This window comes from Mustela erminea, chromosome 3 (assembly GCF_009829155.1).
Source record: "Mustela erminea isolate mMusErm1 chromosome 3, mMusErm1.Pri, whole genome shotgun sequence".
Lineage (NCBI taxonomy): Eukaryota > Metazoa > Chordata > Mammalia > Carnivora > Mustelidae > Mustela > Mustela erminea.
The window spans coordinates 53,005,956-53,022,525 of record NC_045616.1 but is presented as its reverse complement, the minus strand read 5'-3'; the positions used below and the strand labels follow the sequence as shown (position 1 = coordinate 53,022,525).

Here is a 16,570-nt window from a genome sequence, read left to right as displayed (position 1 = left end):
GAATAAATGATGGAAGTCACAAAACTCCATCAAAAGTCCTAAAGAGATTGCTCTTTCAGGCTTTCCCTGGGAAATTGGGCTCTAGGTCAGTGAAACAGTGAACTTTCTGGAATTAGGAACAACTCCAGATTCATGTTAAAGAACTACATCATTTCTAGTGTAAAAAAAAGTCACATCTTGTAATACTTCAAGTTCCTTGATTAAGAAACTGAGTGGTTGCAGCACTCAGGACAGAAGGCTTTATTCTGCTGGTAGTTTTAGTCGTTGGGAGACCCTTTGAATTGTTAGCACATGTAACCCACTAAAGTCACTTCAGAACACAGCTGTTTTGCTCAAGGATGGCAGCAACACTCTCATCTCCTAAAGTGTGATTTTAATTGTGCAGCAAGTGGAGCTTTCCAAAATGAGTGTGCAGACAAGTCGTTCTACTGCCCGTTAAGTCATGATATTCTTAGTATCATCACTTTTCATGCTGAGGGATTACAGGTTGAAACAACCTTATGAAACACTTTGGTTATTTCAGTAACAATACATGGGGCCATCTAATTTCACTTAAATCTCTTTTGGGGCTTAATCATTAAATTTTAAATATAAAAAACATCTAGGGAAAGATATATGCTGAATCTCAATGTCATCACTTAATCACTGAGGTATCTGAGTCATGGTTGTGAAGCTTATGTCATAAATCCTCCCCAACATATGCAGAACTCCCTTACCTTCAGCAACCTAGTGCCTGGTATTTTATATACGTCATTTTGTTTTATTGTTGCAACAGGCTACATAGTAGCTATTGTTAATTCTATTTTACCAGCAAAGAAGAGAGGAACCAGCCTCAGAAAGCTTCCATAACCTATCCAAAGTCATTGTTTTAAAAAGTTGGGAAGGCCGACCTCAGATGGGTCTTCAGCCCACCTGTAGCAGCCTCTACGAAAACCTCCAGGGTCACTGTTTTGGCAGTTCCATTATCTCGTAGACGTCTTTAATTGCCACTTTATCGCTTACTTATTGTTGAGTACTACTGTTTTTCGGCTCTGAGCATCTATGCCCATTATTCTTTTCTGTTTTACCAATGTAAATACGAAAATGCTTCAAAAATAAGAGGATGTGCAGAGGAACAGAACTGGAATGTGCCTTCTTTGTCTTGGGCAGGAGACTGAGAATTTGGGGGTGCAATATTGCTTTGGAGTATTTTTCCCTCAGCAGACCTCTGGTGTTTCCCTCAGACGTGAAAGTCTTGGTCCAAGAGTCAAGTGTTGAGATTTTAGTTGTCTCTGTCTTACTCCATCAAAGCGATTCACAAATACAGGACAATCTTTTCTAAGCCCTTTCAAGTTGTTGCTTTGTGGGGAAAAAAACCAAAAACCAAAAAACAAAACAAAACAAAACAGTAATTTGCAGAGGGTAGAAATAAATAAGCAAAATAGGATTGAAGAAGGGAATCAGGCTAATAAAGCACACACAAAAAATCACTTTTTTCAGAACTGACTTACAAACTTCACTAAATGTTCTCTGTTGGGCTGCACTCCCTAAAAAAGCTATTAGATGTGTGGAGGCCCTCCAAATAAAATACACTGAGGGTCCTCTACTCTTACGAAGTCTTCTAAGTACAATTACTTTGGGACATTCTCTACCTTAGTTAGAGACCATATGTTTGTCCAGGAAGAAACAGAAGAAAAAAACAAAACAAAACACTTAAGCTGAAAGGATAATTTATTGGAGAGAACTGGGAATAGACCATAGAGCCTGCTATGGCTCTGACTGTGACAGAAACAGAACATCCATTCAGAACCTCCCTTTTTTTCCGCTACTTTCTCACATGGGCCTAATAGTCATCACAGGCCCGGCTTGCAGTCACTTTAGAGTTCAGGAATCCAGCAGGCTCACCAGAGGCCCCCCACACCTTTTTCAAATGCCACAGAGAAGGAATCTGATTGGTCTAGTCCTGGTCCAATCAGCTGCGGGACGCTCACTGGGCAGGGCCAGAACCAGCCCTTCTGAGGAGGGTAATTCTCCCATTCCACTGGGGTGTCAGAGCCTTTGCCCTGAACCTGACGGGCCCTTCCTCCTCCCAGCAGTCCGAGTACATCAAGCACTTTTCCTTAGTTAGTGCAATCCGATTACGATATCCTATAATTAATTTCCAATGCCCAGAGAAACTAGTTTTACCATCCTGCTTATCCAAATCCCTCACAACCACTGCACAGCAAAGGACTGATTTTGGCTTAGTTCTTCAAAAGCTGCACCGAACTCTTGAATCCACTCCTAGCACCACCACTCGTACACCATCTCTCCACCCTCCCTTCCCATCTGTCACCTTCCCTGCAGCACACAGCAGAGGTAACTGTAAACACAAAGAATGTATTACTGGCCTGAGAGCAAAGAGGATAGTAACCTCCCCCTAGCTTTCTTCAAAAGGATGTTGTTGACAGTGAATATACTATTCTTTGTTGAGTACTTGGAGCTTCTCAGAAGATAGTCATTGTATAAACACAAGGTATTATTACTATTATTACCACGCTTAACAATTGGTTAGTAGTAAAAAAGTTCTTTTCCAGTCCTAGCTGTAAACTATAGCTATAAATTCTTTCCTTTTGGTTTAAAGCTCTTCCATTCGCTCTGAACAATGATACTAAAGTAACAATTCAAGTACATCACTGTGCCTAATGAATAAAAGCCCTCTTGATTAACGGCACTTGTTCAACATCACACTGACAGAAGTATGAAGTGTTAAAAAAAATGGAGTTTCTGCCTACTGTGATTTTTTTTTTTTTTGCTATTAAAAAAAAAAACAGGCATCATCAGAGCTGCCTTTTTTTTTTGAGCTCTTTTTTTTTTTCTATTACCTTTTCGTCTATTCAACTGCTGTTGTATTTTTCATTCGACAAGTACTGTGCTTTGTCTCATGCTGGTGCTTGCTATCAGAGTGTTATCACTCAAGAGCCTTGCTGCGGGATCTCCTGAGCATCTCTGCAATCAGCAAACCTACTGCTTCCCTAGCACCAGACCTCTGCCCAGGGCCGGCAAGGAGGGAGGGGGAGGGGAGGAGGGTGGGCAACGCTGAAAGGCACACACTGGTCACAGCTGACAAGGAACAGCCAGGTGCTGGGAATATCTATCATGAAGTCGTTGGTGAATTGCAGGTGACTAGAGGCATACTTCACGGTGCTGTATCAGAGTTTATGTATTTTACTAACCTTATTTCATAGGGTTGAAGCTATACAGTTTTATGAGCCCCCCAATCCTCTACTAGTTGGAAATAAATTCCTCCTCAGTTATATATCAGAGGATGACATTGGCTGTTGGCCCATCTCTCTGGGCAAATGCTCTGCCTGTATTTCTTCCTTTTCTTTCAGCCTAGGGATACAGTGCAGGGGTGCGGAGGTGGGAGTGTGTCTGCACGATGTGGCAGGAAGGAAAAAGCTTGCAGCTCAAGGTGAGGGAGGTGGTGCGACCTGAATGCCAGCTTTAGCCTCTTGTTACATCCCTCTTGTTACATCCTGGTCCTGCAAATTGTTCAGTCCGCTGGCGATTTGAATGGTTAGCACGATTGTCAGCTATCTCTGCACTCCAGCTTTTCTCTCTCCTGGCAGGAACATCTGGGACACAGACTTTACAAACAGTAATAATAACCCTACTTTAGCTTTCACATTTTTGCAGTTGTTATTATGTCATCATGGTAAATGACCATAATTGACCCCACAATGAAATGTTGCCAACATTCATAGGAGTAGCAACTGCAATCGCACAGGCTAGCAGGCATGTGCTTTGCAAATAAAAATTTTGCTGAATAGCCCAAATCTCAGGTTCATTTAGGGACCTGGGTATTTCTAGATTATAACAGAAAACGATTTGTTTCTGAAACAGAAGGGTGCTGCATACAGTAACCTAAATAGGGGGTCAGGGGTAAGTATTAAAGAAAGATTTCCCAGATTTGCAGGAACCCTCCTGTCTTGGGGGCTGATTTGGATACAGAGTGATGAGTCATGAGACTCCACCTGAGCACAGAGATCGTGTAATTCTATTTCTCATCTACAGGGCACACGCATGTGCCCACGTGTTCATGCAAAATTCCATCATCTCTAGCACTGCAAAGTTAACGTTGACCTTTCCTGACTTTCTCCAGAACTGGAACACAATAGGATATAACAAAATAGTGAAGAAAGAAACGACAGTGCAAAACACATATCAGTTCCCTGACTATAATTGTGTGCGTTCGTGTTTAAAGATTTTATTTATTTATTTGTCAGAGACAGAGAGAGTTAGAGATTACAAGCAGGGGGAGTGGTAGGCAGGGGGAGAAGCAGGCTCCTGACTGAGCAGGGAACCTGATGCGGGACTCGATCCCAGGAATCTGGGTTCTTGACCTGAGCAGAAGGCAGACGCTTAACCAACTGAGTCACCCAGGCATCTCTGTGTGTTTTACTCTTGTGCTCAAAAGGTAATTTTAGCCAAATTGGTCTTGACAATTTTCAGCTGATTTGGCTTAGAAATTAAGATCATTTCAAGGTGATTGTTTCAATAATGAGTAAAATCTATATGCTCCTATTTCCTAAGGAAACTATCTTTTTTCTCAGAATGCTTTTCTGAATTTTTTCTCAAACTGGGCATGCTGCCCTTAAAATAAAATACAACCTAACACAAGAAGCAAGGGCCTTGAAATTTAACTGAGTCCAGTTAAAGTGACTCACAGGATTTTGAAACTTGATGCATAGTCTTCTCTTAATTCTTACTCATATCCAGAAACAAGTCTCTCTTCAGTTCTGCTCCTCTGCTTAATAAGAACGCCTCTGGGAAGAATAACCAGCACTCTCACATCAATGTCAGATGGAAATTAAGAAGATCATGAACTTCACATTATAAACAGAACATAATGGAAATTATTCAGCTATTCCTATGATTTCCATATGATAGGAAATTTGAGAAAGTACTTGGCCTGGGCAGTTTCCAGCATTTTAGATAAACTAGTTACAAGAGCATGTTTCCTGTGGCTTCCTGTGACATGAAGAGATATCCTCCTGAGGACGGCCTAGGACAACCCCAGAATATAACACAACTGCCTTTGGACCATTTTAATCTAAAATAATTCTCTAAATATTTTTTTAATTTAAAATTTTAAATCTCTCGATTTAGAGATTTAAGAATTTAAAAATCTCTAAGAATTCTCCTGTCTCCTAGTTCCCCCATTGACCAATGGCTCCATTTAGTCAGTGAACTCCCAGGGAAGGACAAAGAGCCCCATACTATTCACCGCTCCTCCCTGCTCCCGGCCACAACAGATATGCTCCTTTACTCCCATCTTTTACCATAGTCAAAATTCCTCCATTACACTAGTGTGGCAATGCTAAATATTACCAGAAAATGTGTTAGTCTCATTCTCATTTTAGCTGGGCAGTGAAAATGTGTAATACTCCTAATAAATATTTTCTATTTTTAAAAGGAGTTTAGTGACACAAATGAATCTCTTATTTGTTAAATGGACAGACAGATTCTGTTCAGGGAGAATTTTTCTACAGTACTCCCCTGATTCTGCTTTAGCATGCTGAAAGTCAGCAACTTGATACCCTATTTCTAAAGACTTCCCTGATTTGGATTTGAATTTCAAAGCCTGGGTTAAAGTATCTTAACTTTCTTAGTTTTACTCTAAGGGAAGTTAAAAATGAATAGAACGGGACGCCTGTGTGGCTCAGTTGGTTGGACGACTGCCTTCGGCTCAGGTCATGATCCCGGAGTCCCGGGATCGAGTCCCGCATCGGGCTCCCAGCTCCATGGGGAGTCTGCTTCTCCCTCTGACCTTCTCCTCGCTCATGTTCTCTCTCACTGTCTCTCTCTCAAATAAATAAATAAAATCTTCCCAAAAAAATCAACAGAACATAGGCAGAGGCACATAAATTTTTCTAAACTGTGTTCATTATTTCTTTCTTTCCCTTCTTATTTTTACTAGAAGGTGAAAAGTATAAGACATTAAGACATAATACCGCAGTATGAACGAAACTAAAGAAGATGCAAATAACTGAAAAGATATGCCAGTGCTCATGGGTGGGGAGAATTAATATTGTTAAGTACCCCAAGTGATCTATAAATTCAATACAATTCCTATCAAAATACCAATAACATTTTTCACAAAACTAGAATAAATAATCCTAAAATTTGTATTGAATCACAAAAGACTTCAAACTGTCAAAGCAATCTTGACATAGGACAAAGCTGGAGGTATCATGGTCCCAGATTTCAAGCTATACTATAAAGCTATACTAATCAAAACACTATGGCAGTGGCACAAAAATAGACACAAAGATCAATAGAACAGAATAAAGAGCCCAGAAATAAACCCATGCTTATATGGTGAATTAATCTACAACAAAGGAGGCAAGAATATACAGTGGGGAAAAGACAGTCTCTTCAATAAATAGCTAGGAAAACTGCACAGCTACATGCAGAAGAAAGACATTGGACCATTTTCTTACACCACGCAGAAAAATAACCTCAAAATAGATTAAAGACCTAAATGCAAGACCTGAAACTATAAAGCTGCTAAAGGAAAACATAGACAGTAACCTTTTGGACATTGGCCTAGCAACATATTTATGGATGTGTTATTCAGGCAAGGGAAATAAAGCAAAAGTAAACCGTTGGCCCTAAAACCAAAATAAAAAGCTTTTGCAAGGCAAAGGAAACCATCAACAAAATTAAAAGGCAACATAGTGAATGGGAGAAGATATTGCAAATAATATATATGATAAGGAGTTATTATCCAAAATACATAAGGAACTAACAACTCAACATCAAAACAAAGCAATCAGATTTTAAAAAATGGACCCAGGACCTGAATAGATATGTTCCCAAAGGAGACCTACAGATGACCAATAGTCACATAAAAAGATGCTCATCGTTCCTAATCATCAAAGAAAGGCAAATTAAAACCACAATGAGATATCACCTCATACCAGCCGGAATTGCTAGTATTAAAACAACCAGAAATAATGGGCGTTGGCAAGTATGTGGAGCAAAAGCAACCCTCGTGCACTGCTGGCAGGAATGTAAGTTAGTACAATCATTATGGAAAACAGTATGGAGTTCTCAAAAATTTAAAAATACAAATGCCATAAGATCCAGTAATTCCACTACTCGGTATTTACCCAAAGAATACAAAAACATTAATTAAAACCGATATATGCACTTTTGTGTTTATTGCAACATTGTGTATGATAGCCAAGATTATATATAGAAGCAACCTAAGTGTCCACTGATGGATGATGAATGGATAAAGTTGTGGATTTTTATATATAAAATTTATATATAATTTATTTATATATAATAATATATTTATTATATTATTTATTTATATAAATTTTATATATAAAGATAACATATAATAAATATACATAATATATATTATATACCATGTATACAGGTGTATATAATAAATATAACTTATTTATAAATTTTAATTTTTAAATAAATATATAATATTTATATGATATATAAAATATTTTTATAGTCATTGTATATATAACCTTATTCAGCCATAAAAAAAATGAAATCTTGGCACTTGTGACAACATAGATGGATCTTGAGGGCAAAATGCTAAGCAAAGTTAGTCAGGCAGAAAAAGGCAAATACCATATGATTTCATTTAAATGTGGAATCTAAAAAAATAAAACAAGTGAAGACACAAACAAAAACCCAAGCACGCTGAATCAAAAATACAGAGAACAAACTGGTGATTGCCAGAGGGAGGTAGGTTGGGGGATGGACAAAATAGGTGAAGGAGATGAAGAGATGAAACTTCCAGTTATACAGTAAATAAGTCACAGAGATGAAAAGTACACATGTGGAATATAGTCAGTAATATTGTAACAATGTATGGTGACATACTTACCATGGTAAGCAGTGGGTAATATATAGAGTTGTCAAATCAATGTACACGAATATAGCATTGTATGTCAATTATATTTCAATAATAAATTAAAAATTTAAAAAATTTAAGAAAATAGATAAGAAGGGAGCTAGGAAGAGAGGCAGAAGGGCAGACAACCACTTGCTGGTTTGGGGTTGACTTACTGTTGAGCATGCAAAGCCTGAATCATCTCCAACTGGATTAGTTGGCCACTGTGAGCAACAGAGGTGCTCCTCATGCATGGAATCTGCAAGTGGAAAGAAGCATGTGACACTATTGCTTATACTGAAATTTTGAAGTTTGCAGATTCCATTATTAACTCAGTTGGGTGTGGTTTTTTGTTTTTAAAGCATATTATGTATCTATGTGTTTGGTTTCACCACTTCCTTTCACATAAATGAAGTCACACCACATGTTGTTTTGTAGCTTGCTTTTTCTGCTTAATATACTGTACATATTTTTACATACCGATATATACAATTGGGTGTAGTTTTAACCAAGAACATATTAGTTCCAAGCATGGACCATCAGTCTCTCTGGTCAGTGCTCATTCCAAGTGGGAAGGAAGCCTCCCTCTCTTCCTATTGGGCATGGGCTACCCTGTCTTCCTTCTCTGTGTCCTGTCTCCTTCCTTGACTGGTGGTTCTTACTTAATAGATAGATCACTACATTATTCAAATGTGTAAGGAAAATTAAGCTTTTTCATTTTGTATGTTTAAAAGATGCTCATTAACCCAAATGACTAATGTATTTTTGAAATGTGTAGTCATTTTCCATAATTGAGTTAATCTTACTTTTGAACACCAACCCTGCAAGTTATGTATGTGAGAAATAGTATCTCTTACTATCTTCCAGTTTAACATCGTCTTTCATTTCAGAGTGGTCTATCTGGGGGAAACGTGCTCAGTCTTCCAGAGGTCTTCTTTTAGGCCTGAATTATTATATTTATAGGAGGTAAATATATAGAAGGTAAATTATGTTCCTTTGTGGGGATTGGGGAAGAGGAGAAAAGTAATGGATCTATAGTTATGGTCCCTTGGGCTGTACCCTGGATCTTGAAATAACTCGGTTAAGGGGAGGCTTATCCAAGACAATCTGGTTGAGTCTATAGAGCCCTTTGCCATATATCCTGAGGCACATGAGACATGTTCCCATGGTTGATATTCACGGTCCTATCCATTTGCTTCAGGTCTCCAATACTCTATACTTTGTTACCTCTTCTTTCAAGCCCAAAACTCTCCTCAGGAAGACCAAAGGATACTTCTGAATTATCTGCAGGCTATGTGCAACTATGAGAAACCTGGATTGTATCTAATGTCCATTTAAATAAATCTGCTTTCTACCAGACCTGTGGTTGAAAATGGTTCTGAATAAATGTCTGGCTTCTCCTAAAACTTTGTACCCTCCCCTTAGCCAGTTCTAAGAAAATGTCTACTAGCACAGATCTATTAAGTTTTCTTCATTTCTCTCTGGGTGTCCCCACCTCCCCGTCTTCACTCAACTCTACCCCCGCCCCAGGTTTGGCCTGCAGTGGAAAGCCTGGAGGCATGTGTCCCACTGCAGCTTTAATTTCTCTCTCTTGTAGTCTCTCCAATTCCGAGTTGCATTTTCACCACGTAGCAGTATCTTCCCTTACCTCATATTCATGGCACATAGTAGCTTAAAGTTCAACAGACTGGAAAATCCCCACATCCATTTCCCCCTGCCCAGTGACCACCAAGGCTCTTCTGGCCTTTAAGATTGTTTTGTAAGTAGGTGCTCAAAAGTTCTACTCTGGTAGAGAAAAAGCTGAAAGTTGGCTATTTCTCTTCACATTCTGCCTATTTTATGCCTAATATTTCCAAATAAAAATCAATGTTTCTGGATGAATGGAAGAAAAGTCTTGTATATGAAAATGCAAAAGAGAAAAAGTGCAGTGATATTTTAAAACAATACTATCCCTGTTATAGATGCTTAACATTTCTAGCTAATGTCTTTTCTGCCATAATTTACCTTGCTTTTAGTGGTGATATCCTTTCAAAATATGATAAATGAGAATTTCCCCCCAAACCTCTCTCACCCATAGTTCCTGACCTAAGTTTTAGAATACAATTAATGAATTAGAGAAAAACTTAATACCTTTGTCTTGTCATTGGATTGAAAGTTCCCAAACTACTTGGACATATCTTGACCATATTGAATCCTCAGGGTCAAATATAAACATTAGTCATCTGTTGAAATTAGTCCAAATTTTCAGGGTGCCTGAGTGGCTCAGTGGGTTAAGCGTCTGCCTTCGGCTCAGGTCATGATCCCAGGGTCTTGGGATTGAGCCCCACATAGGGCTCTCTGATCAGCAGGGAGCCTGCTTCACTTCCTCTGTATCTGCCTGCCTCTCTGCCTGCTTGTGATCTGTGTGTGTGTGTGTGTGTGTGTGTGTGTGTGTGTGTGTGTGAAATAAATAATAAATAAATCTTTAAAAAAAAGAAATTAGTCCAAATTTTATTTAGTACTTCTGAAAATTGAAGTGAGCGTTCTCTCTAGCCTGATAGTTTTAGATAGCTACTATTTCTATAGTATTTTTAAAAATGCATTTTTTATTTCTCTATGTGTACTGGACCATCTTATTTAGACTCACAATTTAATACATTTGATACACCAATGATGCATAAATTGTATCTGCAGCCCAAATATCTTCCGTAAACTTAGATTATATATCCAATTGGCTACCTTACCTCCCCACTTGATTGTCTAAGATCGGACAACTGAACCTCCCCTTTCACTTCTGCTCCTCCTGCCGTCTTCCCCAACTGTCCTTCTCTCTTTCCAGCTTAGAAACCATGTAGTCATCCTTGATGCCTCTTTCTTATACCCCAAATTCAATCCATCAGAAAATTCTGTCTCTTTATCTTCAAATGACATTCAAAACACACTCATCAGAATCTAATTACATCTCCACCACTGTCATCTTTGTCCAAGGCACCATCGTCTCTGAGGTGGGTGACTGCCATTGCCTCCTAACCAGTCTTCCAGCTCTCAGACATGTAGTCTATTCTCAACAGAGCAATTAGAGCACGTCCCTCACTCGGAAAAAAGCCTCTATCAAGGTGTGTCTAAGGTTCTAAATGAGCCTCTTGTTACTTCTCTGACTTTACCTCTTATTGTTCTGCCCCTGCTTATTGTCCTCCAGTCACATTGGCCCCTTGATACATAACCAGAAAGCAGGTGCCACCTCAGGAACTTTGTACTGACCGTTCCCTTTGCCTGGGATGGCCTTCCTCCAGATATCTGAACGGCAACTCCTTTCCTCCCTCAGATCTCTGCTTAAATACCTATCAGCGAGGCCTTGCCTGACCACTCTAAAATTACACACTATACATTCCCCATTTCCCACTCCTGCTTTTTTCCCATAGCACTTACAATCATCAAAATATTTTACTTATTCAAAATTGCTTATTAGATGTTTCCCCTCCCTAGAAAAGAATCTATATTAGGGCAAAAATATTTTCATCTTTTTATTCATAGTTATTTCTCTAACACCTAGAACAGTACTTGGCACATAGTCAGTGCTCAATGAGGATTTGTTGGGTCAACAGGAGTGTGGAAGAATGGATAGAGAGAGAGAGAGAGAGAGAGAGAGATCCAAACTAAATTGCCTCTGATTTGAAGACAAGCTGCTTCTCCTAGACTTTGGTTCTTATTTCCACAAACAGGACTGTTTATGAGCCAGCAACCCAAACTTCAAGTTTGTAAATGATGGTGGAGACCAAGATGAAAGGAATCTGAGTCCCTAGTAGTTTGTGGAGCACAGCTACCCCATTGTTCTAAAATGGCCTTTTACATTAGAGATAAATAAACTTCTATTTATTTAAGATTGTTGGATCAGAATATAACATTTACTCTAATTAATATGTGTAGTTTTCTGAGGTAAAATGATAGTAGCATTAACCAGGCACATGTAGAATTTTTAGGCCGTTTCTTACAATTACAAAAGAGCAAATTCTCTTATTGCATCTGGACAGCTCTTTGCCAATCAGATTCTTGCTCTAACCTCCTTCCTCAACTTCCAACCAAGCTAGACAAAAAGGGACATTCAAGGTAATGTGATCAGTTGTAGGTATAGCAGACGACATATGACACATCTAGTACATTCCAATAATTACCACTATCACTGTCTCACCACTCACTTTCTAGATCAAAGCTGCATATTCCAATTTTCCCATTAGTTTTCATTGTAACTACAAAAAGTGGACTATAGTTTGCCACTCAGCTCTTATAGCACTCATTAATAAAGGATATTTTTTTGCTTCATTAGTTTTCTCTCTTTGTTCCTCTTGTGCTATGTTGCAAAGAAGAACCTGTAATAAGTTGCTCCCACTTTGCTACCAAAAATAAAATCTACTTTTAAAATTAAATAGGTTCATTTCAACTCTGATAATGCCAAGTTTGTCACAAAACTATGATAATTTAATAATTTCAACCTCAAAATCCCCCCAAAACATTGGATTCCAAAGAATGTTTAAAATTCAAGCAACATTTTCCTTGCAAAGCCCCAGTCTTAAAAAAAAAAAAAAAAAAGGAAAACGTTCTAGTAATTTTGAAAAATACATGTGTAAAATTAGCAGTTAATATGTTAAAGTATTCTATGATGCATAAGCACCTCAGTATATTACAATCTTTTTCTTCCCCAAAATAAAACACTTAGGCAGGTGATGGCAACTTCCTTGGTCCCAGACTAGTGAAAGAATCTGATGTAGCTCCAGCTTTTAGTACTTGCCACTGCTTGAACAAACTGTCCTCAGTAAATATAGGCTGGTAATGATGCATGAAAATACTGGTCTCCTCCTGGAGACCAACCAGTGTTTTTCCAGGAGGCAGTGGTGGGAAGGAAAACTTGAAAGAAAAGGGGAAACCTTTTTCCATTAAACATACATACAGAAACTACTCTCTCACACACACAAACACACACACACCCACCCACCCACCCACACACACACACACACAAATACATTATTTAGTGACTAATAAAGTTAAGAAGGCCCACAATAGTTTGTTTTTTTCTGATGAACCAGTGGTTAAATTGATGCTTCTCCCCTTGAGATTTCTCTTGAATTGTAGTTCTCAATTTAACAAGCAATACTTGGATATAATGATTTCAAGAGGATCAATATCTAATGTCTAACAAGGTATAAGGAATATTTTATGAGTATTAGTATAATGAAGGTTCTCATACCTACCTATGCTCAGGAAGGAAATGTTTTAATATTTTCCCATGTATTCTGCTGGTAATTAATTGTCAGGTTTACTACTGTTCATTAATTTTATTTTTTTGTTTACTTTGCCAAAATCTATTTTATGGTATTCATCTCTGTGAAAAATATGGCAAAGGATAATACCACAACATATCTCAAATAATTTGGAAAGGGCATGCATCAGCATGACATTCTTAACATATGTCAATTTTAGGTAAATATTGTTTTAGAGACAGAAGTCCAGATAATTCAAAAGAACAAATAAAAAAGAAGTCTGCAATTAAAAACTCAGCTGAGGGCATTTTTCCATTTTAGTGCAGTGGTTTAGGCAATTACTTTAAAATTCTCAGAAAGGCAACATGGCAAATGGGGACCAGAATTTCTGGGTTTGAATCCCAGGTCTACCACTTATTAGGTGTTAAAACTAGAGCCTGTCATTTCTCTGTGTTTCTATTCTTCCAACTGGGAAAAATTAGAGGAGAATAGCATCTATCTCACCGGGAAGTTCTGAGGATTGAATAAATGAACACATATAAAACAGGAAGCACGTGGCTTGATGCATGGTAAGTATTCAAAGGATATTAGCTATTATTTGGGCATAGCAAGTATTCTAAATACAAGTGCTGAAAATCTTCATTTGGCTTTTCACTTTCTCTCTCTTTTTTTTTTCAAGATTTTTAAAATTGATTCTTTAGACAGAGAGAGTGTGTGTGCATGCAAGAGTACAAGCAGTGGGAAGTGTCAGGCAAAGGGAGAGGGAGAAGCAGACTTCCCACCGGGCAGGGAGCCCGATGCGGGGCTCGATCCCAGGACCCTGGGATCATGACCTGAGCCGAAAGCAGACGCTTAACCAAATGAGCCACCCAGGCACCCCTTGACTTTTCATTTTCTGATGAGAGGATGTAAACCAACATTTTTCTCATATTTAATTCCTCTTGTCATCTCCAGATAAGTTCCACATTAATAGGAAAATAACCTCAATAAGTAAAAATGCACTAAAAGAAAAGACTTCAGTAATTCTTCTTTTTTTTTTTCTTAAAGATTTTATTTATTTATTTGACAGACAGAGATCACAAGTAGGCAGAGAGGCAGGCAGAGAGAGGAGGAAGCAGGCTCCCTGCTGAGCAGAGAGCCCGATCCAGGGCTTGATCCCAGGACTCTGAGATCATGACCCCAGCCAAAGGCAGAGCCTTAACCCACTGAGCCACCCAGGCGCCCCAGTAATTCTTCTTTTTATAAAAGTATTAACCCATGGTTTAAAATATATATCTATATGTAATATTGCATTGGATTGCCTGCACCTTCATAGTCTTTAAGGAGACTAAATCCAGGAATAATCCTAGGGTTAACTGTAAAACAGGAAAAACGGTCCTATCTCCTATTGTGACATCATCTCCCCCTTTCTAGGTGTCTATCCTGGGTCCCATTTCCATTGTCTCAGAGTGGAAGACATGCACTAAAGCTTGAAGAATATGCACTAAAATGTTAACTCAGTATTACCCCTTTAAGTATGGTCTCATTTAATAGAAAACCCGCAAAAGGAAAAATGCTGGATTGATTTACTGGGAGCATACTGCTTCATCCACCTATCACAGACCACATCTCTTTCTTGTGGCAAGTGCCTTCCCTGCCCCACCACCCACATTTCCTATGTCCTCTGTGATCCTGCCTTCTAATCCAGGAATTGGCATTTATCCTTGGTTAGGTCAATATCCCATCCTTGAGATGTATATACTTGGAACAGAGAGACACAGAATATTTTCTCCTGGATTAAAGAAGCGAGATATTAAACTTAGGAAGTGTTGGTGGTTACACTGACATTGCAGGGAGAAAGCAAGCCTACCAGGAGAAGGAAGACACTGATGCACAAAGACTAGAGACATCAAGAGTTTGGGAAACATTGGAGATGCCGATTCTACAAGACTTATTGGAAGGGCCAGTGAAGAAGGGTGGCCAAACCAAAGTTTTCCTGCCCTTCCCACAGCTGTTTTTAGTTTGTCTTGAGAATTCAGAAGACACGTCTTAGGCTGCCCTTCAGAACTCTCCTGACCTAACCTCTGTGGCTATTTTGTGGCCACTGGTTTGATGCAGGCTTCCATCCCATCTCTGATGGAAGACTGAGACAGCCTCTCACAGAAGGCCTAAACTCTGTCCTTATCGCTTCCTACCCTAGGAGCTTCTGGGCTGCCACAGTGTGGGAAGCTGTTCCATACTTCTGTATGCACAGTAGAGATCTCCAAGAGACTTCATGCTCATGGAACCACTATTGACCAGAAGTCAATAGATAAAGGCTTTCTTCTTTTGTCCCTGTGAGTATTTCATAAGGGTTTCAGGGAGGTTGAGCAACAGGTTCCTGAGCCCCTGGTGCAAGTTAGGGTGGTCAAGCTCTTCCTCAAACTGGATTTTCCTCTTTCTTTGTTCCACTCCCTCTACCCTCTACCATACCCCAGCTCCCTGGCATCGTATTCCCAGATAAATGTCAGGAATCCTTTGTTCAGGCTCTCCTTTTGGCGGAACCCAGACTAAGATACTCAGGATTTTGGGGGCAAATTTCCTTTGGGTTAGATTTCAGTTGTAACTAATTGTAATGGCTTAAAAAAGAATCCATTTCTAGTCCCAGATAATAACACACTAATTGTAACTTTGAACAAATTGGTTATTCTATACTTCAGTTTATTCAGCTATAAGACAGTGGAATTGGTCTTATTTCTAAGATTCCTTTCATCTCTAATGTTTCAGGATTTGAAGAAAAGGTCTCATGTCTCAGAGAAATAAATCTCTAGTGATGGCTGTACAGATGCTGAGATAGTCATTTCCTCCTATATTTCTGGTCCCTCAGTGCTCATGTCCCTGGCAACACCATGGAAGAATTAGCCCTTGATTCTCATTAGGGGAAACCAGAGAGGAATTGGTGATACTGACTATATGTGGGAATGGAGGTTATAAATTATTTCCCAAGCATATTTAAATCTCTCAAGCTGCTCCAAAAGAATCTTTGGATTACTCTTGGTCTAAAATTAATTATAACTTCATGAATAGAAGGTCAATTCATGAAAAAGAAATTCTGTGAGAAGTTCTTGGAAATCTTTTTATCTGTGAAAATTTTGAGTTTCATAGGATTCTGCAAGGTTCCTGCAACTTCTCTTGTTCCAAGATTATCAAACTTCAGCGCATTTCCCTGTCTTCCTTTTACATCACACATCAGATTCTTTCCTCAGACCCTTCAGTTGTTAAAGTGCACAGAGTTGTTAAAGTGACTCCTACCCAAGTATTCAAGGCACTTCTGTCATCTTTAAACCTCTGTACTATGAATTAATATCTGACTTCTCATCTTTGATGAGGACTGATTGCTCCTCCAATTCTTCTTTCCACTTTGATCTCTCTCCAGAGATATGACCAGGGAAAGTAAAGAACGCAAAAAATCCTATGGTTAAAACAAAAACAG

The 16,570-nt window shown here is 38.8% G+C and overlaps 1 long non-coding RNA gene across 2 annotated transcripts in view; it reads right to left on the bottom strand.

Moving 5' to 3' along the window:
• Positions 1-8,008: 8,008 nt before the first annotated feature.
• Positions 8,009-16,570, bottom strand: part of LOC116586169 — a 244,327-nt gene continuing 235,765 nt past the window's right edge. For both annotated transcript variants that reach the window (XR_004283924.1, XR_004283923.1), the window contains exon 4: positions 8,009-8,144. This is a non-coding gene — a long non-coding RNA (uncharacterized LOC116586169). The remainder of the gene's footprint in view (positions 8,145-16,570) is intronic.